Source organism: Setaria viridis, chromosome 7 (assembly GCF_005286985.2).
Source record: "Setaria viridis chromosome 7, Setaria_viridis_v4.0, whole genome shotgun sequence".
Lineage (NCBI taxonomy): Eukaryota > Viridiplantae > Streptophyta > Magnoliopsida > Poales > Poaceae > Setaria > Setaria viridis.
In genome coordinates this window covers 3,455,567-3,478,361 of record NC_048269.2, presented here as the reverse complement: position 1 = coordinate 3,478,361, position 22,795 = coordinate 3,455,567, and the positions used below count along the sequence as shown (strand labels likewise).

Genomic DNA, 22,795 nt, shown 5'->3' with positions numbered 1-22,795 from the left:
CGTCGTCCCGCCGTCGTCGTCGATCTTCGTCCTCGTCGCCGCCCCGGCCGCCGCTGTCCGGCCCGCACGCCGCCCGGCCGCCGCCGTCCCGCCGTCACGCCGCCCCGGCCGCCGCCGTCAGGCCGCCCCGGCCGCCGCCGTCCCGCCGCCCCGGCCGCCGCCCCGCGCGCGAGAGGTCTGCCGCGCCGGCCGGTGCGCCGGGAGAGCTGGCGGTTTTCTTTTAATTTTTAATTTTGTTTTTTTAGATGGAATTGTAATTTTGTTAAGTTAGATTTTTAGATTTCTAATTTTGTTAAGTTAGATTTTTAGATTTCTAGTTAGTTTGTTAAGTTAGATTTTTAGATTTGTAGTTAGGTTGTTAACTACCGTCCCGCCGTCGTGATCGCCGCCGTCCCGCCGAGTAGCTACCTCGCCGTCGTGATCGCCGCCGTCCCGCCGAGTAGCTACCCTGAGAGTCGCCTTGTAGCCGTCGTGATCGCCGCCGAGTAGTCGACGTGATCGCCGCCGTCCTGCCGCCCATCACAACGTAGTAGCTTAGGCACCGCCCGTGGTTCCGGTGAACCGCCTCCGCCGCCCTGACCGCCGCCGCCGTCCCGCCTTCGCCGCCCTTATCGCCGTCGTAGAAATTCGTAGAAATTCGTCAAAATTCGTAGAAATTCGTAGAAATTCGTAGAAATTCCTAGAAATTCGTAGAAATTCATAGAAATTCGTAGAAATTCATAGAAATTCGTAGAAATTCATAGAAATTCATAGAAATTCATAGAAATTTGTATAAATTCATAGAAATTCATAGAAATTCATAGAAATTCATAGAAATTCATAGAAATTTGTATAAATTCATAGAGATTCATAGAAATTCATAGAAATTTGTATAAAGATTCCGGACTTTGTACGATTCATGTTATTTTATGATTTCTTTATATACATGTATGATTCCGAACTGTGATTATATACAAATTTGTATTAAGACGATTTGTATGACTGTCATGTATGATTCGATGTATGTTTGCAGCAATAGTTGAAATGGCAGACGATGAGACCGCAAGGTATATCATGGAGCAGATAATCGCTGGTGATGGTAGTGGCGACAACGTTCCACTATCATACACGGATGAAGAGGGCACCCAGGCGGACATGTTCCTCAACATGTCTGCCGATGTGAATGAAGAGCAACAGCCGCAGCAACAACTTGCCGTGGCGGAAGGTTCCGGCGAGGTATATACAACCATTCTTGTATTGTTTCACGCCACCGCTACTAGTACGTACTAATTAACGAATCTTAAACTGTTAGCCCTCCGGATCGACACAAGGGCAGAAGACCCGAGGTCGTACAAAGGTGATGGAAGGGAGGCTTGTCATCACCGAAGTTACAGATGAGGGCAGGCCGGTTGCTCCCGAGAAAGTCGCAAAGAAGTATGTTAGTCAAATCGGGGCAATCGTCCGGGACAACGTGCCTATCAGCATCAGAGAATGGAAGGGCAGAAGCGATAATCCGTACGCCCTTCCAGAGACAGAAAAGAATATGCTGTGGGAAGACGTGAAGAGGCATTTCACATTCCCCGAAGATTATAGCAAGAAGGATGTCAAAGCGTGGACACTTAAGAAGATGGCTACTCAATTCCAGACATTCAAGAAGATGCTGGACACCCACTACATCAAGAAGGGCAAAACTCCAGACTTCAATGCGTGGCCCAAGTTGAGGGACCACTGGGATGCATTTGTTGAATACAAGAGGAGTGAAGAAGGTGTGAAAAAGATCACGACCAACGTTGCAAATGCTAGTCAGAAGGGCTACCACCATCATTTGGGGCGAGGTGGGTATGGCTCAGCAATTCCCAAGTGGAGAAAGATGGAACAAGATCTGATCGAACGGGGAATCATACCTGCAACTATTGAATGGCCCGAACGATCAAAGAACTGGTACTACGCTCATGGAGGCTCCCTAAGCCAAGAGGATGGGACGCTGATTTTCAATGACAGAATACGTGAGAAGGCCGAACATCTCATGAAGAACATTGAAGATTCCAAGGCTGGGAGGTTGAGGGTGGACCGAGAAAATGATGAGCTCACATTGGCCCTCGGTAATCCAGAGCACCCAGGACGTTGCCGGGGCTTCGGGGTGGTTCCGTGGAAGTTCGCTTTCCGAGGCGACAGCGCCTCTTACAGAAGCCGAAAGCGAAGAAAGGAACAGATGGAGGAGAGCTGGCGGCAGATGCTAGAACAACGAATGATGGATGAAATCAATCGGCGGGTGGCCGACGCAGTTGCGGAGTTGGCGCAATCTGGAGCAGTGCCGAATCCTCACACCGCCAGCCCTTCTCAACGCCTCGGGAGCAGTTGTGCTTCTACAGGGGTCCCCGATGCGCAGACGCCCAGGTTACCCGTGGAGGAGCAACGGTTCCCCGTGGATGCCATCACGCAACGGACCTCATGTGAGCTGCATGCACCGGTCGGCAACCTCACTATTAAGGTATACTTATACATAATATTTATGCAATCTTGTCAATTGATCCAGGCCTCGAGATCGGAGTTCAACTTGTTTACTTCTGCTATATGTACAGGTAGCGTACGGGAGTGCGTTACCAACGCTGGCAGGGCAGAGCAGTCATGGCATGGACATTCCAACAGGCTACGCCAGCGTCTGTGTCGAGCAAATAGTAGATGCCCAGTATGAAGGTCTAGAGCTCGACTTCCCGGGAGGCGACGGGGAAAAGACATTGGCAGATGCGCTTCATGGGATCATTCTATGGAAGAAACGCTACATCATTATTTCCCGCACGGAGCCATCTCCTCAGACCTCAAGACCGCTCCCCGTAGATCCCGAGCAGCGACCTTCTCCTCATACCTCGAGACCGGCATCTCCTGCTCCAGGACCGTCGCTTCCATCTATATCAAGGTCTCCATCTCCACCACATCCTGGTGCTGGGAGCGACGACGACAATAACAACACCCCTCCCCGATCACCGTCGCCGGCACCAAGAGCGGCCCCCTCGAAGGAACCTGCAGCACCACTCAAGAAGTCACGAGCACCGCCTCCCAAGCAAAGACAGGCTCGAAAGAAGAAAACAAAGGTCGACCCTGAAGTGGCTCGCAAGGAACGCTTTGAGGCAATGTCTCATGCGGAACAGTGGGCAGAAATCCAACGAGAGGCCAGTGAGTGGTTTAAGAAACAAGCCGAATTAAAAAAGGCAAGGGAGATGGAGCCACCGCCAGTAAGTCGGCGGGATTTAAACTTCTTTATCAGGATGGAGGAAGGAGCCAAGAAAAGGATACCACTCTTGACAAACTATGAACGGGCTCTAGTAAAGGCTGAGGAAAAGGATAAAAGAAAAGGAAAATCATCCTCCAGCGGTTCAATCCCCGACCTCAGCCATTTGTCAAAGAAAGATGCTCAACGGGTAAAAGCAATGCCCTTGGATCAACAAGCAAATATATTGAAGTTCATGGAAGAAACAGGTCTGGGACTTGATGAATGCATAGGGCAAGTCGAGACGCCAACTGCACCGCCCCCTGAGCCGAGATGGCCTTATCAGCTAGGCAAGCCTCTAGTGAAGCCGGCAATGGTACGGAAGCTGTCAACAAAGATGTACGAATTCCATCAATGGTACATGACGGCATCCGCCAAATCGAGGGAGATGATCGGCATGAAGGTAAAACCGATAGATTTTCACGGTGAAGGGGAGAAAGTGCTGTGGCTAAACTTCGAGGATATATACGAAGTGTACCATCATGATGCCCTGGACGTCTCTCTGATCAGCGCTTGGATTCTGTAAGTGTCCGTTTATTATCTCTACATGTAAATTTTGGCGTGCGTCACCGTACTAACTTCATCTTCCATTTCATGTAGGATGCTAATTCAGACATGCCGCCGAGAGGCGTACCTACATGTAGGCTTCATGGATCCATCTGTAGTTAACCAACGACAGATACAATTAGCGCCGGAAAAAACCTTTGCCGAAATATACAATTTCCTACACAAACAAACATTCAAGGATTTCATACTACTTCCATACAACTTCAAGTAAGTGTGTGTATACCGTCTACTTTCGATGTCTTTTTCCTTATCTCTACATGTTAGTTAGCTCTAATATGCATGAACATTTTACGCACGCAGCTTCCACTGGATCCTTATTATAATTGAGCCTGAAAGAAGCCACGTCACTGTCTTTGATTCGTTACGGAAAGATCCGGTGGACTACCAAGAATTGCAAGACATGCTGGGCTTGTAATAATTCTGGATCTTTATCTCTATGCAAAAATTTATTTTCTAAATTTTATCCCTGTTACACTATGTCATTCATTATTCTAATCCGCAGCGTATGGAAACAATTCATAAGGACACACAAAGGTCCATTCAAAGAAGATCTTACATGGAGCACAGACTTCCCGGTACGTATGAAGTCTGCACATTTATTACATTGTATAACACGAATATTTCATAACTTATTTTTTTTCCGCATTGAAGTGCTTAAGACAGGAACCCGGGAATAACCTATGTGGCTACTACATCTATGAGCACATGCACGGTTTTTTGGGACCCAAGGGACCGAATATGACGCCGCACAACTTAAAAGTACGTAAAATAAATATATTACTAGTTAATTATTTTCTAGCTCCTTATATGTATTTGTTCATGTAACATTCACAAATTTCCAAATTATAGATGTTAAATATTCAACAAGGACTCTTGAAGGAAGAAAGAGTAGCGACAATATGTGAAGGTCTCATTGGATTCATAATGGACGAGGTGGTAAATCCAAGAGGAGAATTTTATTACGATGGACGACAATTAGACACTCCTCTCAGCAACACCACGACGGGAAGATCGTAGGAAGATACTTTGATTTATTTGTATATATGATCGATTTGTACTAATTAAGCTAGTTGAATTGTGTATATGAATTGTGTATAAGGATTGTGTATATATATAGTAGTTGTATAATTACAAATCCCATTCGTTTAAATACTAGTTGATTTAATTCATTCTAAAAAAATCTCAACTACAAGGTTAATAAATTAAAAGGGCCGCGGTACTACTATACGTGATGCATGCATGAAAAATTCAGACGTCACCAGTGCCATGCAAGCGCAATTTAGTCCCGGTTGGAATTGAGCCGGGACTAAAGGGGACCCCTTTAGTCCCGGTTGGGAAATCCAACCGGGACTAAAGGGGTACCCTTTAGTCCCGGTTGGTGTCACCAACCGGGACTAAAGGGCCTGTCCCGCGCCTGGCGTGGCAGGCCCTTTAGTCCCGGTTGGTGACACCAACCGGGACTAAAGGGGGTCCTTTACTCCCGGTTAAAATACCCGGGACTAAAGACCCCCCCTTTTGTCCCGGTTGGTTTATCCCGGATGGATATCCGAGAGATATGACCCTTACCAACCGGGACTAATGCTCAGTTTTCTACCAGTGGGAATATCTCTACAAACTACGCAACGGCACTTGCCCTCGATCCCTCCTTTGATGCACTTGTACTCCTGGAGTCCAACTTTCCGTAGTTTCTTCTGAAGCCAGCACTCGGACTTGCACAGCCAGCTTTTACAGAATGGGATCTTCATAGTTATAGTGGCGCAGACGATCTATGTAAAAAAAGATTATTTTTTTTAAAAAAAGTTGAATTGCGCTTCTATCTTGATCATATTATAACAAAGTAATTCATAAACTAGAACACAAAGGAAAAGAGATGCAAGAAACACGAACCGGCCGAGGTGTAATCTGTGTGTAGCATGAGCACTACAAGAAGGCAGCAAAGAATAGCTTGCTTCGCATTCATCTTGTTTGATATGGACAAATAAAATGGTAGGCAGTAGGTTAAAGGGGTGCACAATCAAAGAATGTATTTATAGCAGCCAGTGCACAATCAAAGAAAAGGGGATCTCTGACGGCTATTCTTATTACAGAGACTATGAGTCAAACTGTAAGTTTGTAACTGCGTGTGTGCATGCAAAACGCAGATCAAGTCGACAAGTCCAATCGGTTAGCGAGCAGAGTCATATAGCCCCAAATTAGTGTGTGAGCAGAAATCTAGATTCCCGGTTTACCGAGTCATAGCCACAAAATCCAATCTTTTCTTACCCCCACATGCATTCGCTTCGACTACATGCATCGTCGTGTAAGCCTCCAATTTTGTGAAATTAGTTCCTTGCCACTCGTGAAAGCTTCATTATCTTTATTTGGTTCCTGATTTTCACTTAAGACGAAACTCATCTCCCTGATGGATTTACCAAAGCTGTGGGAGAAAATGCTGCCAGAGAGGGACCGATTTTCATTATATTAAAATTATTGATTCATTTATATGGTTATTACAAAGTTATCTCCCTATCTAAGTGACAATATGCACAATGAACGTTCTGGGAAAAAAAATCAAAGCCATCGCAGTATTGGTGCATCTCCACAACCAACCTTGTCCCGATCGAATTGTCACCATGCGTGTTTTTGCTATAAGGTGCAACGTAAATGATGGAGCAGCTAGCCTAATGGAGCAAAAGATGTATCTTGGAGGATGGTGCCAGCACGTCAAAATGGCATTTTGATGAAGGGCAATTTGGAAAAATCACACCTGATGTCTCAGTATATGATACTTATAACACTCTTATGTAGCTGATGAAACATGAAACCACCGCAAAACCATATCAAAACTTCCGTGATAGTTGAAATGATGAATAAATACAAGTTACATGCTAAGCCATCTAATTCCAACGAATTAGGCATCACTATTTCAGTCGGTCAGATTAACCTTAGCAGCATTTTTTATCTTAATGTTTTGATTCATCTCTCAGTTCTCACAGAATAAATTAAGCTGAAACCAGCACAATGTCTTCTTCAGAATTCTCACGAGTAATTCTGCACACATCTTATATTGACAGGTGATTTCAGGAAATCATAGCACAGACCAGACGTAAATACTTTTCCTCTTATTGGTATTCTAAGATTTCAGTGTTGAATCACATAAAAAAGTAAAGCTCCTCAGTACACATTTCCTACAAGCCTACAAGCCTACAACTGACAGGAAGGTCGATTTGAAATCAGAGATAATGTTCTTACTGTCACCAAATGTATCACATCCTCCAATTCACTGCCTTTGACAGTATAGAGCAGTACACATTGAGGCTTCAATCAATCCTATTCATAGTGGTTGCCTGCCCAAAAATGGAAAAAACAATGCAGGATAACCAACCTAACAAGAGCAACAAAAAGGTTATAGTGGCATAATCCTTCCTTCTGGTATTTTTCTGTCAACTCGACCAATCCTGTTGGGTGGCCGGACTACATGCGTGACTCTGCCTTGCATCAGACCCAGAGGAACCTGCATGCATAAAATGTTTAGGACATCCGGTAACAAGACCACAAATGCCTAAGCTCAATTTGCTACAATGTGCAAACAAATAACATAATGAGTGTGCCTGGACACAATTTGTTCCAGTCGCTTTAAAGGATAGATATTAAAATAGCTAAAACAGAAAAAGAAAGTCAGAGGCACTGGTATACTCTTTTTACTTGTCCTCTTATTCTATTTAAAGCTTGTAAGATATCAAATCATAATAAAGCATGAGGAAAAATACGATCAATGAAAACGAACAGGATATGAAATATTCAAGGCTTCAAGCAAGTTCTTAGTGGCCAAACAGACTTAAGAAGAATTTGGTATCCTGAATTTTCAATCAATTTAGAACTGTGAATAGGCTATAGTTCATCAATGCTGATATCCATCTGATGAACATGCCACTAAAGCACCAGAATTGGCTCAAATATTACTGAGCCATGAGTTCCCCAACTCCTCTTTGCATTTGTTCCAAGGAGGCAATGCAACATCGTTATATATAACCAACAGTACAAAAATAAAGTAAGGATACAAAGATCCATAAAGAAACAGCACTGTGTTGATGCACACAGATTTGCAATAATGCATCCATTGATCAAGATACTAATTCAAGATCATGATGCATTCAAGATTAAGAAAATCACTGGGAATAAAGGTCAGAACTGCCTAGTTGATGTTTAGTGCCAAGACTGCAAATTTGTTAACCAACCAAGCAAATGATAATGTCTTCGTCAGGAAAAGAGCCATGGATGTAAAACTGATATATAGCACAAGTCAATGTCAGTACACCAACTTGTTTTCACAACCCCTAAGCTACGACTCAACAATTTCCTGAAGATGCACTGAAATCAACGTCAACAAGAGGTACGAATTAACCACGACAACCCTCCTTTTGCAATGACACCACCAATCTGCGCAATTTTTCCTAGCTAGAAAAAAACATTTGGTTCCAGCAAGACTGACACGAAGTATGGTTTGAAATTCATATGAGCAAGCAAAGCAGTGTGGGAATAATAACTTACAGGGCCGTAGGTTCTCTAGTCCAAGCTGAGGCCGGCATTGTCCCCTTCCACCCAGCAGTGCCCCTGCGGGATCTGCCGGATCTCTTGCTTCTCCGGGACCTGGATCCAATCCCCCGGCAGCGCAATCAACCTCTTCACCACCAGTTCGCGGTGGTTCCTCGGCGACCTGGGACGAGCAGCAGCAACATCAGGAACCAAAGAAACACCCAAGAACTCCGGTGCGGCGGGCGGCGGGCTTACCGGAAGACGACGATGTCGCCGCGGGAGAGAAACGCCAGGAAATCTTTTTTTGCAACGAATAAACAATTGATTTCAGCTGGAATATTTATTTGGCTGCTCAAAAGGACCGTTGGGTGTTGGCTTGCTGGCCTTGCCAACTAACCGTCGAGGATACGGACCCTTGGTTCTACAAATGCAAACATCTTTATATACATCTCTGAACACATCCTTAGATCCAACCATCTAGAAAAATTTACAAAGTTCCATGAATAATACATCTGGTTTCAATCCCCCAAGAGGCCCATTTCAATCTGATGTGGTTCCACCTCTGCATCAGCGACACGTCAAATCAAGCCCAACAAAACACAATGGGCGACGCTCTATCACCTCGCCACCCTTGCTCTTGGTCTTCTCCTTGAGGAGCTCTAACACGCTCTTCGATTGCGCTTCTTTGGGACCTTTAACACTGCGCTCGTTGTTGCGTATCGCCTGCACTTCTGTTAATCTCTCTTCCCCGACAAGATAGGCAATGGCTGACGACATACGTGCGATCCAATGTATTTGGCAAACCAATCTATAAGAGTAGGTAGCCTTAGTTATGGTAAGGATCGTAATACTTGGAAAAGGACAGTCCGCCATAGTAAAAAAAAAACTATTCTCCCTCTCTTCCGGTTGGCTATATAATTTATTTACTTTCTTATGTATAGTTGTATTATACAAGTATAATTTTTTTAACATATATAGGCTGCTGTTTACAATTTCATTTTTTATCTGATTTATTTCAAAGCCTGTTAGGATTATTCTTCAGATTTTGTGTGAAACCGTGCTAATTTAATCCACTACAAAGTAATTAACTCCAGATAATAATTATGAAATTTTTTGTGATGTAAATTTCCTACTGCAATTCCATTGCTAAGGTTTACTTTTTATCCAAGCACCTAATTGAAAGTCCACACCATGATCGTTACAATGCTGAATCAATGAGAAAGCATTTTTTTCAGTTATCAAAGATAATCGCTGATAGTATTATTGAACCAAATATTTCAATACAATCGTAGACACTAGCATCATTGCGAAGCAAACAGCAAGACAGATCTAGAGACTTAACTACTATATTACAGTACTGAATGACGCCAACAAAAGGCATGACAATATTTGATTTGTTCTTCTTCGGTGACGATGGCTTCACAATATCAAGAGGGAACCGTCTACTTCGGACAGAAATGGCAGTAACACCTGCCCTTGATCCCTCCTTTCGTACACTCGTGCTCATTGACTGTAGAGGAAGTTAATTTCGCCTCAAGCCAGCACTCTGCCTTGCATGACCAACTTTTCTACAAAAATGTAAGTAGAGCCGCAAGTTTCTAAAAAAAATGAACAATGTATTATATATCCACATGTTATTAACTTCTTACAATCTCATGTAGTGTTCTTGAATGAAAATGTTAATGAGACTAAGCAAAATGTAACAAAATCTGAGTTTCCTAAGAAAAAGATCAGAAGAATATTTCTCGAGAACAAATTAAAAACAAAAATTCAGAAGACCGAACACGAGTTAATTGAGAAAAAGAGCGGAAATGTAATTCTATCTTGGACCGGATTATCACCAGATTAATAAGCTGAATACAACAGAAGATTGATGTAATTAAGGAACACGAACCAGCAGCCAAGGTATTGGTTTGCATGTAGCATGAGCACCAAAAGAAGGCAGCAGAGAATAGCATGTTTCCCGTTCTCATCTTGCTTGACATGGAAAGAATGGAATGTCGTGGAAGGGGTACATGTGACCATTTCTTTACAGATGGTGATGACTATTTCCTTTGACCTGGAGTATTCATGCGTGCATGCAAAACACATATCCATATCCACTGAATCTGTTAGCGAGCATAATCTTTCAGGTCCCACATACCTAAATCACTGTGTGAGCACTGAGCAGCAATGGATCAAGCTTCTTTGACCGGCCGAGTTGATGCATGGAAGCATGCAGGATCTCTTGCTCTTTCCACTACTCCCTCGTCTAAGCCTCAAAAGGAGCTTAAGGAGTCCCTTGCCACTCGTGAAAGCTTTGTTATCTTCGATTCCTTACTTGCAGTTAAGAAAGTTCTCCGTCATTTTTATTTTCGAATGCAACAATAACCAACGAAGGAAGATGATATATATCCAGTAATAAGGGATCAAAGAGTTCCGCGGCAAACATATTCATCTTAACCATGAACCACGTATATATGGATTGGAAAGAAAATATCTTGGTCTCTAGGTTTAAATTACGATTTACGTTTCCCCTGTGCAGCCATGCCATGGAATAAGGATGTTCCCCTTGGTGCTTCTTTGGCATGATTTTGTTTTAAATCCTTGATGTAATGGGTGAAAGAGTTTTCGGTTTAGAGAACAAGCTCAATTGACAAAAAGATGAGTGCCTGGTTGGTTGCATTGATTTGCTTTAAGGTTAGAGATGATAAGATGATGGGCCATTATTTTTTTTCTTTGATGGGCCAATTTGGGACATGGGGCTTGGGAGGGAGGAGAAGGGGGAGCTTTTTTACAGTACATAATACTAGGCTATACTAATGTTCCAAAAAAACTAGTATAAAACATTCGATAGTTAAGATTAATTTTTTACTATTGAAAACTTCACCTATGATATGGTTAGTATACATGAGCAGTACATGTAGTATAAGGGTATCATGATATAATATTTTTTTGATACTATCATAAAGTCTACAGTTACCTATGGACGGTTAGATCTTCCCTATACTACATACTACTAAGTGGTAACATTATGTACCGTAAAAGAGATCAGGAAGATGGCATACCCTGCCTCCTGATAGCGCAATCCATTTGCTTCGCACAAAACGCATATTTATCCGAAGACTTAATGAATCTTCTCTATTTCCCAAAACCCATTCGATTCACTGGAACCTTCCACAGGTGATCCAGATTGGGGTACTTCTCTGCTCAGGCAGAGCATAACACCCCTCATTTTTGGTCCAAATTTATTGAAGTCCAACTCAAATTTTATCCCCAATGCTTGGCTACAACTCCAGTCCAATTCAGTAACTTTTTATCCACCCATCCAAGTAGAAGTCCACGTCTTCAATCATTACAATGCAGAATCAATAAATGAGAAAGAAGTTTTTCAGTGAGCAAAGAAACTCATTGATAGTATTATTGAACCAAAGATTTCGGTACAATCGTTGACACTAGCATTGCAAAGCAAACAGAGACAAACCTAGAAACTTATTAACTAACTACTATTTTGTTCTTCGGCGACGCTGGCTTCAAAACATTAATCTTGTATACCTAGAGACAACTCATGTATACTATTTCGGACACAAATGGCAGTAACACCTGCCCTTGATCCCTCCTTTCGTACACTTGTGCTCATTGACTGTAGAGGAAGTTAATTTCGCCTCAAGCCAGCACTCTGCCTTGCATGACCAACTTTTGCAGAATGGAACCTTAATATATGTAGAGCCGCAAGTTTCTAAAAAAAAAGATGAAATATGTACACCCACATGTTATTAACTTATATAATATCATGCGTTCTTGAATGAAAATTTACATGAAACTAAGAAAAAATTGACACAATCTGAGTTTTTTTTCCGAAGGAAATAGATTAGAAGATCATTTTTCTCGAAGGAAAGTACACAAGCTATGCAAGAACAAGAATGGAAATGTAATTCTGTCTTGGACCAGATTATCGCCAAACTAATAATTAAGCTGAATACAACAGAAGAGAGATGTAATTAAGGAACACGAACCAGCTGCCAAGGTATGATCTGCATGTAGCATGAGCACCAAGAAAAGGCAGCAGAGAGCAGTTTGTTGTTTCGCATCCATCTTGTTTGACATGGAGAAAATGGAATGTTGTCCAAGGCGTACATGTGAGCAGATATATATAGAGCCGCCAGCAGACGTTGATCGTGAGAGAAAAAGGGATCGGTGACCATTTCTTTTTGCAGTTTGATGGCGATGACTATATTTCCTTTGACCTGGAATATTCATGTGGGCCATGTGTGTGCATGCAAAACAAACATATCAGCTGAATCTATTATTAGCAACAAGAATCTTTCAGGTCCTGAAACCTGAATCACCGTGCATGTCAGCAGCAATAATGGAGATTCTTTGACCGGGTTGATGCATGGGAACATGCAGGATCTCCTGCTCTTTCCACTGCTACTGCCTCGTCTAAGCCTCGGAAGAAGTTTACAGTCCCTTGCTACTACTCGTGAAAGCTTCCTTATCTTCGATACCTGATTTTCAGTTAAGAAACTTCTTCATCTCCGTCATTTTGATTTCCCAATGCAGCAATAACCAACAAGAGGATTAAATCCAGTAACAAGGAAAAATGAAACAAAGAGCTCTTCTGCAAACTTATTCGTTTTAACCATGAGCTCCATATATGCTTTTTAAAAAGACATGGATTGGAAAGAAAACATATATCTTGACTTCAAGATTTAAATTACGAGAAATTTTATTTTTGCCGTATGTAGCCATGCCATGGATGATTTTGGGGACCCTGTTTGAACATTGTCGAGTAAAACATGTTTGTTGTAAAATATTTGTTCTTGAGCGTTGTATATGAAAGCAGTCGGGAAACTTACCGAGTGTTCTTACTTACACCCATGAGAAAAAACTACTCAACATGCTATGTCGTCGTCATGTGTGTGAGTTTGTCCGAGTGTATTCACGGCAGTGTTTAACATTATGGAGTGGTAGTGGCTATGACAAAACTCGCTCCATTCGCCGCTTTAGAAATATTAGTGTTATAGCCTTATAGGAAATTTACCTAACTATCCCTAATTAGGGATATGATATCATTTAGTTTGCTAAGGTAGTTATGAGGCAACCATTCCATGCATGCCGCCCGAATATCAGCATGGCTTAAATTCTCTAGGCGTACTAATCCTTTCCTTGAGATAAATCCCTCGAGCACTTTTCTCATCCTCATCAATGGTGTTCTTGTTGGTGGACACCACATGGACAATGTTGATCACACGATTGGATGTTGTCCACCACGCTGCTGCAGCGGCACAAGGAGGTGGCCATGGCGATTAGAACCACAACGCAGCGATAAAAAAACGCACGTACTTGCTGTTGACTCACACGGAGCAGTCATTGACGATTTCGTCAATCTTAAGGATACGCCAGCTTAGTCTCCCGGATGTCTTATAGAGATAGGATTGCATGCGTATGTTTGTAGGGGGCGAGTGTGCGTGTGTTGTGAGCGTTTGCATCTATGTTGTGTTTCGAAAAAAAATGAGCGGGGGCAGTTGTTCTTTTTGAATTACGTTTCTTGTGTTGCCTCTTTGTTCTCAAAATCGACATAATTTGATTTTTTTCTGCCAAAAAATGTTCCTTTTGTTGGAAATTCGATTGAAGCAGGAAATAAGTAAATATATAAAATAAATAAAACAACTGCCAGCGCCACGCCAGGCCGGCCGAGCTAAGTGCCATTTAGTTCTGGACTGCAGTTGTGTGGGCGTAGGCCTGAATTGTCAAGTTGTGTCTCGATTGTAGTTTTCAAGGCCCACTAGCCAAGCGGGCCCTTACAGTAAGTTAGGCGATTAATCACAAGGCTTTGTAGTCTTTGCCAATGCCATGCGATGGAGTTGGGTAAGAAAAGTCTAACGCGCTACTGGTTGCGCTTACGCCGAGCGCGCGACACATGTGCGTGCAGGTGGCCTGGCTATATAGATGGCTAGATGGGCCAGGCCTGCTCCAATCCTAAAACGCTCGGCCCAAACACGCTCAGCACGAGGGCAATAGCGCCCGAGCCAGCCTGGCCATATGCTCGAGGCCGCAACCTCTGCACGCCAAATCAGCCTCAGCCCGGCACGATTTTTAGGCCAGCCCGATGCCAGCCCAATACCCCCACCACCACCCTCCCCAACCGTTGAATCAGGTCCTCCTCACTATTGGATCCGACCGGGGGGAGGGTGTATATAAGCTGCCCGCCTCCCGGCCGCCTCTCCCAACCCTAGCTGCTCGCTCCCTCCCCCCTCCCCCGATCACCTCCCTCGCGACGCTCTGCCTCTCGTCTCCTCACTCGCCCTCTCTCTCATATCTCTCTCCCTCTCATCTCCTCCCTCTCCAACGATCGGCGGGTAGCTCTCCGCGGTGCGGTTCCACAGTCGAAGGCTGGCACTGCACACCATCTGGCCATCTAATAGATGTAGATTTTCCTCCCACTCTCCCGCTCTCCGTCTCCCCCTTCCTCTCTAAGTCTCTAGATCTAGATGACTAGATCCTATTGCCGGCCGCTCTCATCATCTCCTTGCTGGATCTCCTCGTCGGCTGCTCTGGGCTCCGGATTCGCAGGTAAAGCCTCCGACCTCTAACCTAACCCAAGTGTTCTTGAGTTCTAACTTCTCAAGTTCTTGTTGTTTCTGCAGGTCGTCAGCCATCACGAAGCCGTTGAGGGATCAGAGCTCCGGTGAATCGATCGTTCGTCAACCTCGCTGGCCATTCTAGGGCTCCAGATTCGCTGGTAAGACATCGATCTTGATCATGCTATCTCTTTTCGCTACTCTACTTGATCTTGCCATCTCTGCTTCTTTGCTTCTTTTCTAGTTGTCTGCTTCACTGCTTGACTACATCTTGTTGTCTCTTTGTGTAGGGTGGTCCGTTGAGGGACTAGAGCATTGGCGTCATACGACGACGAGGAGTTCTAAGGGCACACCTACAACGATGAGCTTCGGATCTTGGGCTAGTGTCTAAATGACGAGAGTGACCTAGAGGCAGAGTGGGAAGAGCTCTTCGGTGGCAGCACTGCCGAACCAATCGACGTCGCTGATGGAAGGGCTCAAAAATGGTTGTTGAGGGACCCTCGTAGCTCGACCTGTCTTCTTCTCGGAAGGGTTTGCTAGGATTGGTGAGGAAGGAAGAGTTTTCCAAAATGTGATGTGGGATTTCTTTTCCTTCTGTCGGAGTTTTGTGTGCAAACGAACCTCCGGTGGCAATGTCGAGATGTAGGGCAGAGGTCATGTCTAAACCCATTCAAAAGATGTGTAAAGATGCATCATCGGGTATAGACAAGCTTGGGCTAGATGCTAAAAGATGTGAAAATCTAGCCCATTATTCACCTATGGACTCCTTCTCTAATTGCTCAAATTCAAGAATGTCACTCCGTAGAGAGGCTATGTGGGATAAAGAGAAGAATGAGTGACAAAAGTCATCTCAGAGCTTTTCCCAACCACCGTTCATAATCTTCATGTTGTGAGTGTACCATTGCTGTGTGAGAAAGGAAACAACTTCCACCTCAAGGTTTCCTGTGTCATGCCTGGGATTACGAAGCATGAACACAGATCATCAAACTCTTGCAAATGAAGGTAAGGGTTTTCATTTTCAAATCCAGAGAAGGTTAGTCCCCAGACCATGACAATGATACCAGGATGGAGTTCATAGCCAGAAGCTGTGATAGGCTTTGAAAAGGGTGGTGGCTCTAAGAACTCATCCTCAAGAATAGAAAGTTTTGGGATACAAATATTTTTCATGGTACAGAAAGGATAAAAGAAAGAAAAAGGTAAAATAAAAGATAAGGACGAAATAGGTTCGAAGATAATACAGCAACCACTCCTCGACAACGACACCAGAAATGCTTGTTGATATTTCTTAACGTTCATGAATAAATCCGCAAGCGCACGGATATACCTTTGTAGCACTTCACCCGAAGAGTATTCAGGGTATCGTATATTTCTCAGGGAACGGAAGTGCAAAGGTCTTTTAGCTGGTTCATCCAAGGACAACAAGAGTTAGGTAGGCGAGGACAAAGAGGATTCCTATAGCTTAGGATCTTTGGATAAGATAAACTCAACCTCTACTGCATACTTCAGGCACCGGTTTACGCTTGGTCTGCCAAGCGCCTCCAGCTATTAACTCTATACCGAACCCGAACATGGAGGGATATAAGGGATGTCTACCTCTCAGACCATGGGGAAAGGTAGCAAACAAAGGCAACCAGAAGCCTAGACACCACGTCTATGCTATCGATTACTACTCTAGCTCTAGCTAGACTCCGTCTTAGACTCAAGTCCTTAAGCTAGAGCACTCGTCACAAGAACGGATGATGAATCCGCAAGCAAATAAAGGATAGAACTTATCTTACCAAGAGATTCACCACCATAGAGAATCACGAACACTTACTCAAATAAGGAAGCATCCGTTGAGGTACAAGTGCGGGGACGAGTGCCAACAAGCCGGCACTTCCCCGAAACTACCCCTCACTCTCTCCCTATTTTCTAAGAACTATGGAGGTAGGGCTTTGCCTTGGAGTGGGATCTCTTATCTTCTATTGTGTGTTGTATTCTGAATGAAGGAGAGGGAGTCCTTTATATAGTGGAGAGGGAGCCTTGGGGGAGTGGAGATTCTCATGGAATATTCCCTTTATTCCCTCCATTTGTGAAGGAACCGACGTCCTAGTGCATTACTTTGAGTCAAACCCCCGCAACCGCCTTTAGGGAGCCACCAGGAGTTGACACGTGGAGGATGGGCACTAGGAGGGCCAACCCCAGTCCGGCCGACCCCTGGTTGCCGCCTTTCACACCATCCTTTAGCTGGGACACTGCCTGGTTGGTCCTCTCGTGCCAAGATAAGGCGGTTTACCCCCCTGATGGGGGCCCATGGATCCCTTGGGCTTGTTTAGATTGTGGTGTGGTGTGTTTTTATTCCATTTAAGCCCATTTCCTCCTTCCATGCGCCTATGGGTTCCTGCATATAAAATTTCACCAAAGCTTGTGCAAATAGTTAGAGTAAATCATCTATCTCTAAGTTGGTGATTATTATAAAGTTATTTGATACAGGAGTTGACGGTTGGATTTGGTGATAAGGACCATCAACACACGTCTACTTGAAGATCGGAGCCACCGCCGTTCCTTGTCCACCTCCGTTCAAATTATGGCTGGAGCACCGCATCCCGCCCATCGGTGAGCACCCCTACAAGCTCCTCTCTACAACCTCAACCCCCTGTGCCACCTCGCTTGAGTTCCTAGCCACCGGAGCGTCGGCAAGCCGAGGTTCCAGAGCTCCATCCGCCATGGCCTCAAGCTTCTGCGATTTGGCCCCTGGAAGATCCTGTAATCTTTAATAGTCTTCCTGCGCCTTGACCAATCGTTAGAAAACCCCCTACATCTTTGGGATCCTTGCAACTAAGTCCAACCCAAGCACTTTAATTATCTAACCCTGCCCTTTTCAGCCTTTTGCGAGCACTATTTATAGTGCCTTGTAAAACATCACTAGCCCTCCAGATCTTTGGTTAATCACGATTCGACCCCTGCAACTTGTTTAGCTCATACATTCCACGTTTTAGCTCTGTTTATCCTCATTCTTGTTTCGTTAGATTCATATCAACTTAAACAACATGGTTAGAAGCAATGTTAATCATGTTCCCTGTTTTGTAATTTATTTAAAATATTAATATGATTAATTGCTTATGCATTTTTTTTCTAATTAAAAGCTATTTAGATCCTTACCTCGCTTTCATAATTAAGTGTTAATTTCATTAATACCTATTGAACTAGTTTTTATTCATAAAATCTAATTAAGAGCTACACCACGGTTGTTCATAATTAAACTTAAATTGATTAATGTGTATTCAATATGTTTTCTAAATAAAAGCTAAGTAAGTATAACTCGGGTTTCATAAACTAATGTTATTTGATTAATGTGAAGATATTTGTATTCTGAAATATATTTTTCTTAGTTGAACTCAAAATACAAAGTTATACGCTTAGATGTTTATATATGCTTTATTTCCAAATTAAATGTTTAATTTTGATAACTTGTACATAAATATTTGTAAATAAAATTTGCCTAAGTTTTTTTAAACTTGCTTAATTCCAACTAAGAGTATTTGTCTGAAATATCTTTAAATTTCTTTCTCAGCTAAAATAAATGAAGCATGTAGCTCTTGTCTTTTCTTTTACAATCCAAACCGCTCGATAGCTTTGTCTTTTCAACCATAGCGTCGTTTCTAGTCTTTCTCGCACCCTTGCGTTTCTAGAATCGAGCCCTATCCTTTAGTACGTTCTTTTAAAGGTTTTCTTTTGATTGGTATACTGTTCTTAGTTGTGCTTGTTTGTTTGCGTGTATGCTTGTGCCTAATGATTGTTGCAAGTAGAAGGAACGTTGTTCGAGAGCTTTGAAGAACAAGAGCTGAAGATAATCTGAGCAGCCATATCTTTGGAGATAGAAAGGAAAGTGTGTCCTTGTGCTTTTGTCCTAATAACTTTATTTAATCACTATTGCATATGCATGCATTTAATATTGGTGGGTCCTATTAAGGTTTTCCTAGTTTTTATGATCATTCTGTCAACCTAGGTTTATCTTTTTGTTGGGTAGCTATGCTTACATGCTATACTTGTTTATGGTGGTATTAATGAACTCAATGATTAAAATTATTTTATTTATGCTATACCTTTCATTCATACAAGATCGCATGCTTAATTGGAACACGGAGAACCACCCAGGAAAACAGTGCAACCACAAGAACTAATGGGCTCTGGTCTTAGCTAATTAATTAGAAACTCTAGTTTGTGGTAGCTTTACCGAAAGGGCAAGAGGGGGAAACAATGATGGTGTATAACCCGACCCTCAGCCTGATCTGCTCTATGGTAGCTTCGCAATCTTGAGAGAGGTTTATGCATTGCTCTGATCATGAAACCTTAGCGAGCTATTTTTACTAAGGAGTCTTTGTAAAGGCCTCGTAGCATCCCTATGCAGTCACACCTTGGTAGTGTGATGAGTGCTTGATCAGCACAGCATGGTTGGGTCTAAAATTCTTTTGAATTTTTATGTGACTTGCGGGTAAAGATGTACAACCTCTGCAGAGTGTCTAAAACTGATATATCAGCCGTGCTCACGGTCAAGAGTGCCCTGGACCCTTACGTGAGTAACTTACTTGAAGTTGATATTAAATCGTTATTCTGGTTATTTCGTGTTGCCTTGCTAAGTACCAACCATAAGTGTACTCAAGCTTACTGTTGCTTAGAAGAGGAAGGTGTGTGAAGTTATTGAAGATGATGCTAGACGTACAAGACCCGAGTCGATTGCCTATGAATTTTAGAGCCTTTGTTTCTAGGATTAAGCGATTTCTCTGATATACTCTCTTGTTCTTTACGTGATTCCATTGCTATTAGTCACTAATGATGTCACTATATGTATGAAACTAGATTATGGCATACATATAGGTAGCACTTGGTTTTATTTTAAAACCGGGTGTGACAAAAGGCCTTCACCGTCATCCTGTTCTGGTAAGAAAAAATGCTTAGGATGATATTTTTTTCAAGTGGTGGTGATGCTGATGTATCTACTTTTGGACTTGGTGATTTCTCTGGTACTTCTTTCTCCACCCCTCCTCCTCCTGTTTGTCTAGAAGATCATCTGCAAGTGTTTTGCTGCAAGCAGCAAGCACTAGTGCAAATAGTATGGATATTGGTTCTGAACTCTCTATCTACTTGGACAGTGACACTATCACCCCTTTTAATAATAGCTTCAGCATCTTGAATTGGTGGCATGAGCATAAACGAACTTATCCAGTTCTATCAATCTTAGCTAAAGACGTTCTAATTGTGCCTATCTCTACAGTAACATCAGAGTCTGCTTTTAGTACATCTGGCAGGATTATCGAGGAAAGGTGATGTCAATTGAGCCCTGAGATGGTGGAGATGGTCTCTTGCGTCAAGGACTGGGAGGCTACAGAAGCAAGAATTTAGAACCTGGTTGAGGATCAGGAACTTGAAGATAGTTTTACTAATTTATATCTAGATGTTCCTGGTGATTCAGACGTGTAACTCAAACTTGGCCTGTAATAGCTTTGAACTACTTTAATATTTAGTTGATTGAGTTGTGGTGCACTCTTTTTTCCTATCTAGGGTTTCTCACGAGGTGTGAGTTTTACTTAAATAGGTTTTTAATGAGGTAGCAATTGCACCAACTCAAACTTTTGAAATTATTTTTCTCCTCTCTGAGTTGTGGATTGTGATCTAAGTTCTGCTATGATGTGAATTCTGTGACTTTGATGAAAATTTTTGCATCTCCTTAACTTAAAGCTTTGGTTGAGTAGTGGCTGGCGTATAGTGCCCGGCTCGGCACTAACACAGTAGGCGTATAGTGCCTGGCTCGGCACTAACACAGTAGGCACTGTCGTGCCATCGTGCTGGCCCGGCATGATAAAAAGACTGTAGTGCCGGGCCTAGGTCGGCAATTCGGCACGCAGTGCTGGCCCGGCCTGGATAAAACATCAGACTGGATAGTGCCGAGCCTAGTCGGGCTCAGCCATATCGGGACTAGTACCGGGCGGCTCATCTGGCCATCTATAGGCCCATCTGGCCTGCCTTGGCTTTTGATGTTGTGGATCACGTACACCACGGGGCATATAGCCTACAGGGCCATGCATAGCTTACGGATCGAGAGAGAGCTCGCGTATAATGGCCAAACAGACCAACATGATTTTTGGTTGTGACGATAGTGGGCAGTACAGAAGATTTCATTTTTGTTAACGGAGGGCGAAAGTGGTTGAAATTTCCGCTATTAAAACAACAGAGGGAATAGGAATATGTTTTAGTATTTTATATTATACTTATATAAACAATTATATATATCTACTTTTATCCCTTTCACTTATATTCTTAGTGATAAATACGATGAAATAAGATCCAACTGGCGCATCTTTCGAAGTATCATTTTATACAACAAGTTGATACGAGTTTATATATAAGTTGACAGATAAAACATGAATAAATGCATGGTCTCTATGAATTCAACACGTAATCTCGACATAAGTTGTTACTTGGTGTACACATAAGTTGATACACATGCTTTGCATAAGCAGGGCCAGCTGTATAATTTTAAGGGTTATTGGGCAAGCACGAAGATAAGGGACCGTTGAACTAATTTTTAATATCGAATACGAATACTTTACAATATATGTATAGCTCATAAAACATAACAATAGTGCAAACAAAAAACTAAAAACAATAACCATTATGATTACCTCAAATAAAAATATAATGCTTCAGTGCTTTATAAAAAATTGTCTTCGGGGATTTCTTGATGCAAAATCTTCAAGAATAGTATTATGATTAATGTCGTCCAAAACATCCTTCTCAATGCTGCACATAGCCAAGCCATTCAATTTTTACTTCATCATATGCTAACAATAACTTGTTCTGATTTGATTTGAACAACTTGTAGCAAAACCAATAAACCTTCTCCACATGTTTAGAATAAACCAACCACTTCCTTTCAACAAACTCACCATTAGATAATTTCCTGAAGTAGTAAGCATAAGAAAAATGTCTGCCACTGGGATCACAAGGGAATTGTAGATCCATTTCTCTCACAGGTCCTTTCTCAATTAAGGTATCTTTTTTGCTGTTGTCAAGATTTTCCCATGTTCTAGGATAAAAAATAGTCAAAACTGAATCTTCTTGTTCATCAATATTTGCAGTTTCAGTACCATCTGAAGGGCTCTCATGGACACGGACGGACGCCTCTCACGCGCTACATGGTCTTGGCCCCCTACCTCCATGGACCCTGGGCGGTCGCACGCCCCCCCCCCCCCCCCCCCCCCCCCCCCGAGCTGGGCCTGTGAATAAGTTGACAGTACTATTACATATAAGTTAACCCAGCTGTTGTGTGTAACTCGACTGTCTTTACACACAATACTATACACTATCTAGACACGTTGACATATATGGTACCAAAACTAATAAAGTTGATACACTATTTCGACACAAGTTGATACACATAAATTGACATCCGATATATGCATAAGTTGGCCTAGAATCTATATAAGTTGTTAGTAACACTACATATAAGTTGATAGTATAAATAAAATGATCTTAAAATGCAAAGTGGATCTTGTTTTGTGTTGGTCTCATCGTAAGGAAGACAAAGTTATAAATGGAATAAAAATCAGACGTGGTATGTGAGAGATATTACATTTTGAAGAGGATATAAAAGTATGTATATATAAATACGGAGTGTGACGTTGCCCACCTACCCTCCACTCCGTATCACGTGATTAACCGCATTGCATGATATTAAATTCGAGTTATTCAGTACTGCATACATGTGTGATTGGAAGATAGATAGGGTCGTGCGCTCGTCTATCGCGCGACAGGTTGTGCGTTAATTAGCACGGTCCATTTGGGTACCAAACATCACAGAGGGTTTAACATCAAGGTAAAAATGAAAAGATGTGGAGACATATACTAGGGTCCAGGGACCAAC

General features: G+C 42.7%; 2 long non-coding RNA genes across 2 annotated transcripts; both read right to left on the bottom strand.

Moving 5' to 3' along the window:
* Positions 1-6,896: 6,896 nt before the first annotated feature.
* On the bottom strand, positions 6,897-8,743 carry LOC117863728 (uncharacterized). The gene is made up of 3 exons (XR_011898729.1): positions 8,585-8,743; positions 8,345-8,510; positions 6,897-7,307 (listed from the first exon to the last, which is right to left on the bottom strand). It is a non-coding gene; the product is annotated as an uncharacterized lncRNA (long non-coding RNA).
* A 2,962-nt stretch (positions 8,744-11,705) lies between these two features.
* On the bottom strand, positions 11,706-12,766 carry LOC117862665 (uncharacterized). The gene is made up of 2 exons (XR_004642040.2): positions 12,325-12,766; positions 11,706-12,047 (listed from the first exon to the last, which is right to left on the bottom strand). It is a non-coding gene; the product is annotated as an uncharacterized lncRNA (long non-coding RNA).
* Between the last annotated feature and the right edge of the window lie 10,029 nt (positions 12,767-22,795).